Source organism: Triticum dicoccoides, chromosome 1B, assembly GCF_002162155.2.
Source record: "Triticum dicoccoides isolate Atlit2015 ecotype Zavitan chromosome 1B, WEW_v2.0, whole genome shotgun sequence".
Classification (NCBI taxonomy): Eukaryota; Viridiplantae; Streptophyta; class Magnoliopsida; order Poales; family Poaceae; genus Triticum; species Triticum dicoccoides.
The window spans coordinates 173,555,534-173,564,110 of NC_041381.1; positions in this window are offsets into that span (position 1 = coordinate 173,555,534).

The following is an 8,577-nucleotide window of genomic DNA, read 5'->3' on the forward strand; positions in this document are numbered from 1 at the left end:
TGCTTTGGAGATGGAGATCACAAGCACAAGATGATGATGGCCATATCATATCACTTATATTGATTGCATGTGATGTTTATCTTTTTATGCATCTTATCTTGCTTTGATTGACGGTGGCATTATAAGATGATCTCTCACTAAATTATCAAGAAGTGTTCTCCCCGAGTATGCACCGTTGCCAAAGTTCGTCGTGCCCAGACACCACGTGATGATCGGGTGTGATAAGCTCTACATCCATCTACAACGGGTGCAAGCCAGTTTTGCACACGCAGAATACTCAGGTTAAACTTGACGAGCCTAGCATATACAGATATGGCCTCGGAACACGGAGACCGAAAGGTCGAGTGTGAATCATATAGTAGATATGATCAACATAACGATGTTCACCATTGAAAACTACTCCATCTCACGTGATGATCGGTCATGGTTTAGTTGATTTGGATCACGTAATCACTTAGAGGATTAGAGGGATGTCTATCTAAGTGGGAGTTCTTAAATAATATGATTAATTGAACTTTAATTTATCATGAACTTAGTCCTGGTAGTATTTTGCAAATTATGTTGTAGATCAATAGCTCGCGTTGTTGCTTCCCTGTGTTTATTTTGATATGTTCCTAGAGAAAATCATGTTGAAAAATGTTAGTAGCAATGATGCGGATTGGATCCGTGATCTGAGGTTTATCCTCATTACTGCACAGAAGAATTATGTCCTTGATGCACCGCTAGGTGACGGACCTATTGCAGGAACAGATGCAGACGTTATGAACGTTTGGCTAGCTCAATATGATGACTACTTGATAGTTTAGTGCACCATGCTTAATGGCTTAGAATCGGGACTTCAACGACGTTTTGAACGTCATGGAGCATATGAGATGTTCCAGGAGTTGAAGTTAATATTTCAAGCAAATACCCGAGTTGAGAGATATGTAGTCTCCAACAAGTTCTATAGCTAAAAGATGGAGGAGAATCGCTCAACTAGTGAGCATGTGCCCAGATTGTCTGAGTACAACAATCGCTTGAATCAAGTGGGAGTTAATCTTCCAGATAAGATAGTGATTGACAGAATTCTCTAGTCACCATCACCAAGTTAGTAGAACTTCGTGATGAACTATGATATGCAAGGGATAACGGAAACAATTCCCAAGCTCTTCGTAATGCGGAAATTGACGAAGGTAGAAATCGAGAAAAACATCAAGTGTTGATGGTAGACAAGACCACTAGTTTCAAGAAAAGGGCAGAGGGAAGAAGGGGAACTTCAAATATAATGGCAAGCAAGTTGCTGCTCAAGTGAAGAAGCCCAAGTCTGGTCCTAAGCCTGAGACTAAGTGTTTCTACTGCAAAGGGACTGGTCACTGGAAGCGGAACTACCCCAAGTGATTGGCAGATAAGAAGGATGGCAAAGTGAACATAAGTATATTTTATATACATGTTATTGATGTGTACTTTACTAGTGTTTATGGCAACCCCTCAGTATTTGATACTAGTTCAGTTGCTAAGATTAGTAACTCGAAACGGGAGTTGCAGAATAAACAGAGACTAGTTAAGGGTGAAGTGACGATGTGTGTTGGAAGTGGTTCCAAGATTGATATGATCATCATCGCACACTCCCTATACTTTCGGGATTAGTGTTGAACCTGAATAAGTGTTATTTGGTGTTTGCGTTGAGCATGAATATGATTTGATCATGTTTTACGGTTATTCATTTAAGTAAGAGAATAAATTGTTGTTCTGTTTACATGAATAAAACCTTATATGGTTACACACCCAATGAAAATAGTTCGTTGGATCTCGATCGTAGTGATACACATAATCATAATATTGAAACCAAAAGATGCAAAGTTAATAATGATAGTGCAACTTATTTGTAGCACTGCCGTTTAGGTCATATTGGTGTAAAGCGCATGAAGAAACTCCATGCTGATGGGATTTTGGAATCACTTGATTATGAATCACTTGATGCTTGCGAACCATGCCTTTTGGGCAAGATGACTAAAACGCCGTTCTCCGGAACAATGAAGCAAGCAACAGATTTGTTGGAGATCATACATACTGATGTATGTGGTCCGGTGAATATTAAAGCTTGCAGCAGGTATCATTATTTTCTGACCTTCACAGATGATTTGAGCAGATATGGGGATATCTACTTGATGAAACATAAGTTTGAAACATTTGAACAGTTCAAAGAATTTTAGAGTGAAGTGGAAAATCATCGTGACAAGAAAATAAAGTTTCTACGATCTGATCGCGGAGACAAATATTTGAGTTACGAGTTTGGTCTTCAATTAAAACAATGTGGAATAGTTTCACAAACTCATGCCACATGGAACACCACAGCATAATGGTGTGTCCGAACATCATAACCGTACTTTATTAGATATATAGTGCAATCTATGATGTCTCTTACGGATCTACCACTATTGTTTTGGGGTTATGCATTAAAGACAGCTACATTCACATTAAATAGGGCACCATCTAAATCCGTTGAGGCGACACCATATGAACTATGGTTTGGCAAGAAACCTAAGCTGTCGTTTCTTAAAGTTTGGGGTTGCAATGCTTATATGAAAAAATTTCATCCTGATAAGCTCAAACTCAAATCGGAGAAGTGCGTCTTCATAGGATATCCAGAGGAAACTATTGGATACACCTTCTACCACAGATCCGAAGGCAAGACTTTTTTTGCTAAATTCGGAAACTTTCTGGAGAAGGGGTTTCTCTTGAAAGAAGTGAGTGGGAGGAAAGTAGAACTTGACGAGGTAACTGTACCTGCTCCCTTATTGGAAAGTAGTACATCACAGAAAACTGTTTTTGTGACACCTACACCAGTTAGTGAGGAAACTAATGATGATGATCATGAAACTTCAGAACAAGATACTACTGAACCTCGTAGATTAACCAGAGTAAGATCCGCGCCAGAGTGGTACGGTAATCCTGTTCTGAAAGTCATGCTACTAGATCATGATGAAACCTACGAACTATGAAGAAGCGATGATGAACCCAGATTCCGCAAAGTGGCTTGAAGCCATGAAATCTGAGATGGGATCCATGTATGAGAACAAAGTATGGACTTTGGTTGACTTGCCCAATGATCGGCAAGCAATTGAGAATAAATGGATCTTTAAGAAGAAGACTGACGCTGATGGTAATGTTACTGTCTACAAAGCTCGACTTGTCGCAAAAGGTTTTTGGCAAGTTCAAGGGATTGACTACGATGAGACCTTCTCACCCGTAGCGATGCTTAAGTCCGTCCGAATCATGTTAGCAATTGCCGCATTTTATGATTATGAAATTTGGCAGATGGATGTCAAAACTGCATTCCTGAATGGATTTCTGGAAGAAGAGTTGTATATGATGCAACCGGAAGGTTTTGTCGATCCAAAGGGAGCTAACAAAGTGTGCAAGCTCCAGCGATCCATTTATGGACTGGTGCAAGCCTCTCGGAGTTGGAATAAACGTTTTGATAGTGTGATCAAAACATTTGGTTTTATACAGACTTTCGGAGAAGCCTGTATTTACAAGAAAGTGAGTGGGAGCTCTACAACATTTCTGATAAGTATATGTGAATGACATATTGTTGATCGGAAATAATGTAGAATTATTCTGTAAAGCATAAAAGGAGTGTTTGAAAGGAGTTTTTCAAAGAAAGACTTCGGTGAAGCTGCTTACATATTGAGTTTCAAGATCTATAGAGATAGATCAAGACGCTTGATAAGTTTTTTCAATGAGTACATACCTTGACAAGATTTTGAAGTAGTTCAAAATGGAACAGTCAAAGAAAGAGTTCTTGCCTGTGTTACAAGGTGTGAAGTTGAGTAAGACTCAAAGCCCGACCACGGCAAAAAAATAGAAAGAGAATGAAAGTCATTTCCTATGCCTCAGTCATAGGTTCTATAAAGTATGCCATGCTGTGTACCAGATCTATTGTATACCCTGCACTGAGTTTGGCAAGGGAGTACAATAGTGATCTAGGAGTAGATCACTGGACAGCGGTCAAAATTGTCCTTAAATCATGTACAAGCTAAATTCCCCTCCATTCCTCTCCAAACCCCTTGGGAGGAGGTTGAACTGAACAAGGCCTAAGACTAACCATAGTGGGAGTAACTTAGGCTAGTCATAGTGGGATTAACTTAGGTAGTAACATAGCGCACTCCTAGAAAATTTTGCTTATGTGGCATGTAGTTAATGAGGAGAGAGATGTTTAGAGTAACATAATATGTTACTCTAACATAGCGATTCCCGAGAAAGAATGAGTCTGTAAGCTAATAAATGTAGCCATCTATGACACTAGTACTATGTTACTTTGCAATATGGAGGTGGTAACTTAGACTAGTGTCATATGCATGACATTATGAAGGAAATATGCCCTAGAGGCAATAATAAAGTTATTATTTATTTCCTTATATCATGATAAATGTTTATTATTCATGCTAGAATTGTATTAACCGGAAACATAATACATGTGTGAATACATAGACAAACAGAGTGTCACTAGTATGCCTCTACTTGACTAGCTCGTTAATCAAAGATGGTTATGTTTCCTAACCATAGACAAAAGAGTTGTTATTTGAGTAACGAGGTCACATCATTAGTTGAATGATCTGATTGACATGACCCATTCCATTAGCTTAGCACCTGATCGTTTAGTATGTTGCTATTGCTTTCTTCATGACTTATACATGTTCCTATAACTATGAGATTATGCAACTCCCGTTTGCCGGAGGAACACCTTGGGTGCTACCAAACGTCACAACGTAACTGGGTGATTATAAAGGAGCATTACAGGTGTCTCCAAAAGTAGATGTTGGGTTGGCGTATTTTGAGATTAGGATTTGTCACTCCGATTGTCGGAGAGGTATCTCTGGGCCCTCTCGGTAATGCACATCACATAAGCCTTGCAAGCACTGCAACTAATATGTTAGTTGTGATATGATGTATTACGGAACGAGTAAAGAGACTTGCCAGTAACGAGATTGAACTAGGTATTGGATACCGACGATCGAATCTCGGGCAAGTAACATACCGATGACAAAGGGAACAACGTATGTTGTTATGCGGTCTGACCGATAAAGATCTTCGTAGAATATGTAGGAGCCAATATGGGCATCCAGGTCCCGCTATTGGTTATTGACCGGAGACGTGTCTCGGTCATGTCTACATTGTTCTCGAACCCGTAGGGTCCGCACGCTTAAGGTTACGATGACAGTTATATTATGAGTTTACATGTTTTGATGAACCGAAGGAGTTCGGGGTCCCAGATGAGATCGGGGACATGACGAGGAGTCTCGAAATGGTCGAGACGTAAAGATTCATATATTGGATGATATGGTTAGGCCAAGGGGTCAAGCCCATGAGGCTTTAGCAAAAAGGAGTTTTGCGGAGGCGAGGGGGCCAAACGCCGAAGACCCTGGCGTCTGGCCCTGGGCCAGACGCCGAGGCCCATGGCGTCTGGGCCAGACGCCAAGGATTGTGGCGTTTGGTCCTGGAGTCCGAGTGGGACTCTTGCCTTTCGGGCAAAACCGACTTTGAGGAGGCTTTTGCTCCAAGTTTCGACCCCGGGGCTCAACATATAAATAGAGGGGCAGGGCTAGCACCAAAGACACAACAAGTTGATCCACGTGATCTATTCCTTAGCCGTGTGCGGTGCCCCCTTCCACCATATACCTCGATAATACTGTAGCGGAGTTTAGGCGAAGCCCTGCTGCTGTAGTTCATCAAGATCGTCACCACGCCGTCGTGCTGACGGAACTCTTCCCCGACACTTTGCTGGATCGGAGTCCGGGGATCGTCATCGAGCTGAACGTGTGCTCGAACTCGGAGGTGCCGTAGTTTCGGTGCTTGATCGGTTGGATCGTGAAGACGTACGACTACTTCCTCTACGTCGTGTCATTGCTTCCGCAGTCGGTCTGCGTTGGGTACGTAGACAACACTCTCCCCTCGTTGCTATGCATCACATGATCTTGCGTGTGCGTAGGAAATTTTTTGAAATTACTACGAAACCCAACAATACCTTCAAGCGCTAACCTCCCCAGCAACGACGCCAGAAAAGAGCTTAGTTGACGGGGTGTGAGTGAGCGCCCTTTACCTTTGCCTCCCCGGCAACGGCGCCAGAAAAGATCTTGATGTCTACTACACAACCTTCTTCTTGTAGACGTTGTTGGGCCTGCAAATGCACAGGTTTGTAGGACAGTAGAAAATTTCCCTCGAGTGGATGACCTAAGGTTTATCAATCCGTAGGAGGCGTAGGATTTAGATGGTCTCTCTCAAACAACCCTGCAACCAAATAACAAAAAGTCTCTTGTGTCCCCAACACACCCAATACAATGGTAAATTGTATAGGTGCACTAGTTCGGTGAAGAGATGGTGATACAAGTGCAAAATAGATAGTAGATAAAAGTTTTTGTAATCTGAAATTATAAAAACAGCAAGGTAGCAAGCGATAAAAGTGAGCGTAAACGGTATTGCAATGATAGGAAACAAGGCCTAGGGTTCATACTTTCACTAGTGCAAGTTCTCTCAACAATAATAACATAGATAGATCATATAACAAGCCCTCAGCATGCAAAAAAGAGTCACTCCGGAGCCACTAATAGCGGAGAACAAACGTAGAGATTATGGTAGGGTACGAAACCACCTCAAAGTTATTCTTTTGGATCAATCTATAAAAGAGTTCGTACTAGAATAACACCTTAAGACACAAATCAACCAAAACCCTAATGTCACCTAGATACCCCATTGTCACCTCAAGTATCCGTGGGCATGATTATACGACATGCATCACACAATCTCAGATTCATCCAACCAACATAAAGTACTTCAAAGAGTGCCCCAAAGTTTCTATCGGAGAGTCAAGAACGTGTGCCAACCCCTATGCATAGGTTCCCAATGTCACGAAACCCGCAAGTTGATCACCAAATCATACATCAAGTGGCACATGATATCCCATTGTCACCATAGATAATCACGGCAAGACATACATCAAGTGTTCTCATAAAAGACTCAATCCGATAAGATAACTTCAAAGGGAAAACTCAATTCATCACAAGAGAGTAGAGGGGTGTCGGTATCAAAACCGGCGGATCTCGGGTAGGGGGTCCCGAACTGTGCGTCTAGGCGGATGGTAACAGGAGACAAGGGACACGATGTTTTACCCAGGTTCGGGCCCTCTTGATGGAGGTAAAACCCTACGTCCTGCTTGATTAATATTGATGATATGGGTAGTACAAGAGTGGATCTACCACGAGATCAAGGAGGCTAAACCCTAAAGCTAGCATATGGTATGATTGTTGTAATGTATGTTGTGTCCTACGGACTAAAGCCCTCCGGTTTATATAGACACCGGAGAAGGCTAGGGTTACACAGAGTCGGTTACAATGGTAGGAGATCTACATATCCGTATCGCCAAGCTTGACTTCCACGCCAAGGAAAGTCCCATCCGGACACGGGACGGAGTCTTCAATCTTGTATCTTCGTAGTCTTGGAGTCCGGCGGACGATGATAGTCCGGCTGTCCGGACACCCCCTAGTCCAGGACTCCCTCAGTAGCCCCTGAACCAGGCTTCAATGACGATAAGTCCGGCGCGCATAATGTTCGGCATTGCAAGGCGGGTTCCTTCTTTGAATAATCCAGAGAAGATCATGAACACCAGGATAGTGTCCGGCTCTGCAAAATAAATTCCACATTCCACCGTAGAGAGAATAAAATGCACACAAGTTCAATCTGCTGACGTATTTTGTGGCGTAACGTCACACCACTGCCAAGCCTTTACTTGGATCGTTTTTTATTATACCACCTCAGCACGTTTAGCGAAGCGGTTTCCTTGGCACGTCTTGTCGAAGCAGAGATCGTGCTCCCCTTATTCCGGGATTCTCATCAGTATGAGCGTGGGTAACCCAACCGCGCCCGTCGCCACGCCTCCTCTATCGAAGGTGAATCCCGAACGGTCACGGAGACGGCTCTTGGTATTTTCCCCCTTTATAAGAGGACCAAGGCTCGTTTCTTTTCTTCAATCTTCCTCGAATCTCCTCCTTGCCCCAAGTTCCAACACCCAGAGCCCCAGATTCGAGCGCTTCGGATTTTCAACAATGTCCGGCTCCGACCTTCAGGGTCGGTGGATGCCCTCCTCCGTCACGGAGAGGGACGTGGTAAAGCTGCGTGAGGCCAAGTACCTGTCCTACGAGATTTCGCACAGGTTGCCCGCCCAAGGGCAGGCCGTGCCCACTCCCGAGCCCGGTGAGTACGTCGTCTTTGTATCCCACCTCCGTCGGGGTTTAGGCTTCCCGACGGACCCCTTCGTGAGAGGGCTCATGTTCTACTACGGGCTGGATTTTCATGACTTGGCCCCGGAGTCCATCCTCCATATTTCCGCATTCATTATTGTCTGCGAAGCCTTCCTCCGCATCACCCCCCACTTCGGCCTGTGGCTGAAGACCTTCAATGTGGAGCCGAAGATGATCGGGGGGCATCAAGCGGAGTGCGGCGGGGCGGCCATAAGCAGAAGGGCCGATGCCCCGTGGCCCGAGGGCTCCTTCCAAGAGGAGCTCGGCTTGTGGCAGCAGGAGTGGTTTTATATCACCACTC